Source organism: Lottia gigantea (genome assembly GCF_000327385.1).
Source record: "Lottia gigantea unplaced genomic scaffold LOTGIsca_4, whole genome shotgun sequence".
In the NCBI taxonomy this organism is placed as follows: Eukaryota; Metazoa; Mollusca; class Gastropoda; family Lottiidae; genus Lottia; species Lottia gigantea.
In genome coordinates this window covers 3608352-3617658 of record NW_008709379.1, presented here as the reverse complement: position 1 = coordinate 3617658, position 9307 = coordinate 3608352, and positions in this window count along the sequence as shown.

The window sequence follows — 9307 nt, the reverse complement described above, 5'->3', positions numbered from 1 at the left end:
GTCCTTCTATCAATTCTAGTTTTAAGATTTTACTCTTAGGTATTAATAGAATATTAGAGAATAAGTTTAAAAAAAAACAAATATGTAGATATAAGAGGTATAAGGAGACTTTTCCTTGAAAAGTGTAGTACGTGTTGAGGCTTCCGTGTTGAAGAGGATATAAATAATAAAAATAGCTTAGTGGGTGAGTCAGTGAGGAGAAATGTCACCTTGGTACACTAATTAATACGGTTAATAAGTACAGGCTGTAGTATATTTTACCTATCAACACAAGGTAGTCAGGGACTACACAAATCAATGTCAAAAAATCTTCTAATAGTTACAGAACCTAAATGAAGTAACATCCCACCCAGATCAGACATAGAATTGGAAGATCAAAATCAATAGGCTATGCAGGTATCAATGTTAGTGAAGATTTGTTAATGCACTTATCATGCAAATACAATATGACAAACGCTTCAGTAAATTATAGTTCAACGACATTTCACAAACACCTTTTGTAAGACAAAGATAAAATCGTATGATTTCAAATGTCAAATTTATCATCTGACAATGTCACACTGCAATACAAAGTCAACAGGTGTAGAGTGTTGGTGTGAAAACTGATTACCATACCTATCTCAAGACCATCAAAGCGACTCCTCCTCTACCCACGCCATCCTAAAGCATGTGAAACAGAACAAAGTGCCATACTGTCCGATTAAAGTACGGTTTACACTGTTAACATTTTTGGTAACATGTTGCGAAGAAGTCATGTTGTTAAGAAAAATTGTTAGTATGTACATTTCGTAAACATGTTGCCAACATGATATTGAACTGTTGCCGTGTGTATATAGGACCAAATTGTTATTACCCAGGTATGTTGCAGAAATGTTGCGCAGGATATTGCCGAAAATATTGACAGTGTGTACATTAACGCGAAGTACGCATTGTAATATAAAAATGGCGGTATGAACTCGTTATTTATCAAGTGTCAGAAAGAGATCCAATTCACTGCAGAAAAAAAGATTAACTGATTTAGATAATAATTTATGTTTACTTAACAAATAATTTTTTTGAACTATGTTCTATGACATTTTCAAGCCAAACAAATAATTTTCTGAAAAGTGAACTGCGGACTTAATTATTATTTCATGATTTGAAATAGCATTATACTAAGGAAAAAAATCTCTTGATTCCAGTACAGAAAGTTCATTGATCTGAATTGTCTTTAAAATTCATAGTATTCCGAATTTTGATATTGGGTACACATAGACAACTACGTACTGTTGGGTAAGTCTAATATACCTTCGTTCTTAGATACCAACTCTTTAACTCGGCCTTTATTTTCTCATTCAAGGTATTTGATTAGTGTCGAGGACATAACATTGAGCTTATCTTCTATATCGCTCTACAATATTGATGCATTGAACACTACTTTTACAGTGAAAATATTTTATTATTATATAATCATGCGTATCAATAACATTATATTATCAAGTTAATAGAAACAGTTGACGCATGTAGAATGTATTACTATTTGTTTATTGCGTACTTTTTTTTTAAAAACGAATTTTGTTATTTGTTTATTGTGTCTTTTAAGCAAAATACGCTAATTATCACAAGGCAGAGGCTGTATATTGCCCATTTTTCGATTTTGTTGTTGTTTTTAAAATTGGTAATAGTGTGGCGATTTATTAAATCTAAATTTAACTATGACCTGTAGTGTACTTGCTGACCTGACCCCACCTCCACGCATATTCACAAATTAGCCTCGTTTTGTTAAAAGCCTTGCTTGCCTTGGTGTGCATTAGCGTGCTAAGCCTTGGTCCTTTATGCTAATTTTAAAAAAGTTACTAGCGGATTTTTCGTTACTTTTATGTCATCCAGTCCAACAAAGACTGTGAAAGGAGCTTTTTAATTTCTATTCAAATAGATACGCTTTTCTGTAGGGTTTTTTGTTGTAAAAATGTTTCAATATTTGTTTATATATGTATTCTATTTAATTCTTTGTTCAGTTACTTGTTTAAATTGGATTATTACTTGAAAATGTAATAAATTAGCCACCCCATAATTCATTTTAATTAACTTGCAGCTATTGCAGAGGGGAGTCTTCAGTTTAGTAACAATTAGTACTCTCAGTTTTTAATTAACTCTTTTAAAACAAATTTCAGTTTGATCAAGTAGATACATATATATAAATAGCATACTTTATAAATATTTTCAGGTATTATTTACGACGTTTTTGATAATGAAAATGTTTTACAAAAATAGTGGAACGCCCCTCTAAGTATGTAACTTTTTATTCTATCTGTATTTATTTTCTAATTTTGTTCAATATAATAAACAGTATACAACCAGGGATCTGAAAACATGTTTGAAAGTATGTAGCCTGAAAAAAAATCGATATTTTGAGGCCCTGATACCTTTCGCAATAAAATGTTTCAAATTACAAAAATGATCGCCTGTGTCCTGTTGTCTGTATACATTAAGCCTAGTTTTATTTGTAGAAAAGTAGGTTGTTTCTTGTTTCTCGAACGATTGTTTGAGATAAACATGATAGATAAAGAGATCAAGGTCGATATCGAGGACAGAACTACTTTGTAGTAATTTGAATATTTAATATTGGTATGCAATATCTCTTTTTTAAAAATAAATATAGTCTTAGAAAGTTTGGTCCAAATATACCAATCTTACGCATCCCCGATGGATGTCAAATATGGGTAAATGCCCCGAGTAGAGTAGGCCTACATATGACTGGTTGTATTTGTAATGTTCTTTTAATATTCAATATAGCTCTGGTAATAGTGCAGAATTATATTTTTTCTGTTCATCCTTCTCCACAATTTGTATTGAACTGAATAATTTATTGCTCTCAAAATCACGAGTACTTTTAGTACATATAGGGCATGGCGCGTGTTGACCTATCTTATCTTTTCTATAACTGGTTAAAAATCGTCCGGATGTTTCTCAATTGGTCATAAATAAGTTCAGTACTGCATGGCAATCAGAAGGTCGAAGCTGGAAAAGTGGGTTCAGGTTGACTGGGGATTAAAAGCATCCCGTCTCTTACAATGCAATAGAGCAATTATAGAGTAGGGGATTTAAAGAGGTTTTCTTAACTTCATAATTATGTAAATCAGAGATACTGATATCAATTTGAACTATTCAAATTTCAATTAGACGTCTGTGTTTCCTACAATTCTTCCTGAAACTAGGCATAATATGGCTATATAATTCAGGAAGATTTAAGATAATTACTCTACAAAGGTAGTAATGTAATACATGTTCTTGATAAAGTTAAGAATATTTTTCTGCCTCCACCATTTAATTAACGATGAGAAGCACATCTACTTTTTCATAAACAATATTAATACTTTGAAACATATAACCTTCTTTGAAGTCATTTTTATCATTCAAGTATGCAAAACATTAACTGTGTTTCCACTGACATAAAAAGCCGGCTCTAAGCCGGCTTTTTTGTGTTTCCACTGACAAATTGCCGAACCGTTAGCGTTCGGGAACCGTAACGATTCGGCAATTGAAGCTTTTCTCGTTCGGCAATTTATCGGGGGCCAAATGAAAGCCGGCTTTCGTTTACTCAGTGGAAACACAAAAAGCCGGCTTTTTCTCGTTCGGCAATAGGGGGCGTACTTGTCTTTCCGGCAGCGCGCGCAACTTTGAAAATGGCAGCTTCCATAGCAAACGGAAAAAAGAATTCTTATCAGAATCAAAACCAGCATTTGAACTTTCTTTCGTCGCTGCAAGTATCTACGAATGTCCAAGTTACATCCACTGTAAGAATTGCAGTATTAAGTTAACATCGAATTGGCCGCCATTATTGCTTTGTTTACCTTAACTGGCCATGCGCAATAATGTACTTCCGATTTAACGATAGTCTTGTACATCGCGTGCTGTCAATAATGTGCGACTTTATGATCGAGACCAAAGTCGTTCGGGAACCAGAAAAACTCAGTGTAAACGCAATAGAGCTAGCTTTCCTTCACAATTGTCAGTGGAAAGGCAGTTAATGTTTGCTTGTAGTGTATTTAACCCTATGCACAGGTTCAGATAAGGTTGCTGGTGTAGTAATTTTTATACGTTTATTTCACTTCAGATTTAACATTGAATTCATTAACTATTTGTATTATTCTCTAATCTCACGTGTACACCTCAGTATAATTATTATGATACACAAGTACAAAAGTGAAAGCATAATGAACTCTAATCGATAGCATCTTTACTTAACGCCCTTTTACTTACAACTTTAGTACATCAGTTCGGACTTATTTCTTGTTTCTTATAAAAAAGATAGTAATTCTATCCCTAGACCATTGACTTAAAGACAAACATAACGAGTGTTTAAATTCCAAATGTTCTCACCGGTATCATAATAGATAACGTTTTTAATCATTGAGTACACATGTACTGGTTAGTTGAAAGTGGTTGTAAAAACTGGTTAGTGTGAGAGTACTTATATAATAAACCATGAAGATCAAAAAACAAATAGAACGCACGTTTATAATACATGTGTGTCACTGTTTAACAACTTTATGTTTATTATTTCATTAAATATGTAACATAAAAGCAGCAAAAATACCTGATTAAAGAACATTTTTCACTACTATAAGCATTAAAGTACATATATTTATCAAAATGAAGGGTAGTCTGAAAATCGTTTTTGATTTTTCTTGCACCTTTTGGATTTTAACTTTTACATTTACTTTCGTAAATGGACCTAAAGGTATTATATCAATGACATGCATGAACAAAACAACCGAATGAATTCACATTTGTGCCACATTTGACAACAATCAATGTTGCAATATTTGTACTACTAGCCAGCTCTTGAACATTGTTCGTACATTAATCAAAGGAGAATCATAGTTGATTTCAGCACCAACTTCGGACTATGTGTACATAGGTAATGTATTTTCAACATGATCAGAACTTTACAAAGTCATAACGTCTACTGAATAACCATGGAACCATTTCAGCGACTGAACTGTATTTCGTCAGTATCAAACAATGGTGGTTTTATGGTAATTATGGAAGAATAGAAAGTTTTACGGTTTCTTAAAGTTTTTTTTTTAAATTATAGAAGAATATAAAGTTGTACAGTTTCTGAATTTTTTTTGAATAATTATGGAAGAATGTAATGTTGTACACTTTTTGAATTTTGTTTTTGAATTACGGAAGAATGGAACGTTTCCATTTCATATGGCTCAAGTCACCCAGCTTAGTCAAATCAACACCGTCTCTGAAGAGGATATCAAGCAAACGATCAAATCTTCAGCTAGTAAATCTTGTGCTTTAGATCGAATTACAACTTGGCTTCTGAAATTGTGCCTGAATGGGATTTTACCGAGCATTACGGATATAATAAATTCATCACTCTCTACCGGAACTTTACCTAAATTATACAAGTGTGCCAAATCAACATTAGATACAGATGATTAGAAAAACTATCGACATGTCTCGAACTTAAACTATGTGTCTAAGGTTCTCGAAAAATGTATCGGTAAACAGATCAAAGATCATGTGGATGAATGTCAACTATTGGAAGTATTCCAAAGTGCTTATAGGAAACATCATAGTACTTGGGCTGTCTTACACAGTAGGATAGACGAACAGTTGTACCTAACGGGCTATTCAGCATGGCAATCAAATTATACCTTCTGTTGCTACCTACAATTCTACACTAAAATGCCTCGGTGATTGTCAAACGATTTTATAAGAACTTCAGGACGAGTTCCCTAACATCTATACTAAACGTTTGGTGAATGCTTACAAAAAGAATAAAAATCTGAGTAATTTTCTTGGTAGTCCATGGTAGATTAGATCCCCTTTCATTAACTCCCTGAAACATCGCTTTGTATTTCTGAATTATTTGTTGATCTTGAAAATCTCTCAAGAAGTAGGTAATTTCCTATCAAATGTTGAATTCCAAAATTGCGACCTTAAAAAACCTTTAGTTGCTGTATCTATGTCAGCTATAAACCCATTCTTGATGTTTAATTGTACATTTTGGGGATCAAGGAATGCAATGACTCAGGTTTCAAGTAGCTATAACTGTGGCCATGTTGAAATTCAAAATGGCGATCTTAAAACAATCCTTTAATTGTTGATATTTCTGAATCTATATCAGCTATAAACCAATTCTAGGTGTCTAATTGTACATTTTGGAAACCATCAAAAATCTTTTCATTTTTAAAAAACAGATTTTGTAAAGCGTAATCGAGCACAGGGGTGGAATTTGAGCAATAAATCAAACTATTACTATTACTAGTAATTTTGTGGGCGAAGCTGAAAATTCGAAATTTCGAAGATTTATTTGATACTTCCAAAATTAATCGTGCTGGATTAAAGTAGTGTGTACATATTGTATAAAAACACAACTACATCATTATTCTTTCTAGCCCCATTCATTTTTTGTCCGAAAAAAGGGCCATACTTTAATCGTAGTCCGAAACATCTGTCTCTATTCAAACCTCTGATGGATATTTTGACAGCTGTTGTCAGATGGGGTAGAGTCAGAAGAAAAGACCCTGTTAAATTGGGATTTTCCACACCTCCAAAGATGCATAACATAATATTGAATTACCTCTAGGATGATTGTAATTTAGTGTTGGCCATCCCCGGAACTTTCGTTTTGCTAGTATCACGTGACTCTGTGACCTTTGAACTTTTTAAATAGCCGATGCTAGATCAGTTTCGCAAAAACAACTTTGGTTGAACCCGAGACATGACATAAATGGTGTATGTAGAAAATGATGGTATGACTGAACTACAAAGATATTCATCTTTCCAAATATACTTGGGTTTTGCAGATCCGAGGTTTCTTAATAGGTTTAAAACCCCCGCACCTGCATTATCCCATTTAACAGGGCCTATTTTTCTGTCTGTACACCAACTGACATCTGTCCAAATAGGTATCAGAGGCTGGAATAGAGACGGCCTAACTTTAATCGATGGCTTGTCGTTAACTGTAAGACATAAACCGGACTTTAAAAAAAAACATCCCATCGTCTAAATGAAAACCTTAAAATATGAACTATTTTAGTCCTTTTCAGATAAAAAAAACCTAATTAAAAGCGAATTTCTTTGATAAATTAAACAGGTTTAGTTCCTTATATTCTTTTAATATCAATAATCAAGAAAGAAAGAGAGAGAGAGAGAGAGAGAGAGTCAGGACGACCGATATTGTGACCTGCCATACTTAGACTGCAGTAATGTTTATAAATCAGATATAATTCCTACCTCAAATCGATGTGATATTGAACCAACTGACAAGAACTTATCTCATGCTACCGACGCCTGTTTCGGATGTGCAGCCATATCAGGACAGACGGTCGTGAAACCGGGAAAAACTTTCCTATGTAAAGACAAACTTCATTTTCTTAGTCATGGTGCATGTAACCATAACACTTATATTTGGCACACACCCTTTTCTGACTGTAACCCACTAGGTCAACTAGATGTAAATGTTCCTTACGTAAAATAATGTTTTAATAATATAGTGTTCTTGTATAAATTAAGTGGCCCAAGGTTAAATGTCAGTACTAGTATGCGTATTAAATATTTCATGGTAGAATATCCCTTAAACGTTTTTAAAGTAAACAATAATCAATGACGCACATTTCAGCCATGACATTTTCAATATGTGAATCTCCGTGTTCTTGAACTATATAAGTTAAAAGTAGAAATATTAATGATTTGGCTACATGTTCAACCACACATTTTCCTCGTTAGTTTGAAAGAATTCAAGGTAATATATCTGCTGAAGGCTATTTTTGTCCTTTGGTTAAACTTTTTCATCAATGACGTTAACAGAACCGCCGCGCGCTACCAAATTCACCAATGGAAGGCTTGAGGCACTACCAATCCTGAGAAACAATTTTAATAAGAAGAGTACCTGATCACCCTTCACCCAGTAAAAGCGTGGCCTAAAAATAACCGACAAAGAGAATTGGGCCAGTGTTTGAGATATATTTAGAATCACACAACCTCAACCGCTGAAGGCAACGGAAAATGAGTAATCAGACTTAAAGTCAGTAGGTCAACCATTGCATCACTCTGCATTATTCAGTTCAAATTTCAACGGTCAAAAACCTCGAGTTGGCGGCTTTAGAAGACTGGTTATGAAAAAAAAGATCGATACAAAACTACATGAACATAGAATATAATGTATAGTTTTAGATTGTTAAATAACCAGACATGGAAAGCAGAACAATATATAGGAAGATGTATGCGAAGCTGCTATTCAATGGTGTTTTTATGTTCTGTAAGACCCATCACAGACCTATAAAATACATTTACCACAAATTAATGTCGCTTTCTTTTTTTATATTACATTATTCATTGTGTGACATTAAATAATGTTGAAACCTATATAATTTTCACAGTTCCAATTATACATTATCTATGGCAAAAACGCAAAGAGAGTCCATATCTTCGATTTCAATCCCGATTTGATCAACAGACCGTAAATAAAAGTTAAAATCTTCAAACTGTGATCTTTGTCACGTTTACTGGCTATGTCACGACTATTATTTTGTATTGGTTAAAGACATTAACACAAAAATATTGTCCAATGCTTTAAGTTTCAGCGAACTTAAAACTGCAGAAATCCTGTGTTAATCAATAGATTATTCACACTGGAATTATGTCATACATTCCTAATAAAAGCCTTGCCCTTAGCAAAGTTGCAGCTCTTTGTCCCGTCCGTAGAATGTTTCAGATCAATAAGACCGACGGTACTGGTATGTATCCCGGACCTCCCCAACCAGTTGGACCATTATAATAAAGAAATACTTGATATTTGAAATTCCGAGGTTGTCATCTTTCCCTCTTCAGCTTTGAAAATTATGAATGAAAATTAATAGTACGCCTAAGCCAAAAAAAAAACTGAAAAAAAAACATCTCATTGTGATGCCCTACACCAAAGAAACTGTAGAAAACATCATAAGATCATAGATTTACCGGCATTCTTAGTTTATAGCACCTGAAGTGTAGGATTTTAAAAAATTCAATGATTCATGCTTCACTTGATTTTCAAGTAATAGTATAAATCAAGTAAATATCACAGTAACTATGAAATAAAAATGTTAAATCATGAGGAGCGAAACAAGTTAGGCTATAGAAGTAAGAAATGAAAGGGATCCAAGGCCTGCGGAAAAGGTTTGCAAATAGCTTTATGCATACAATGAGACCCATGCGTACGTGAGGTGAGGTGAGGTGAGGTGAGGTGATGCATTATTCGATATTTAAACCATAGAACACTACCATTTTCTTATCGTGATTGATAGTTATATCTGAACAATCTGGT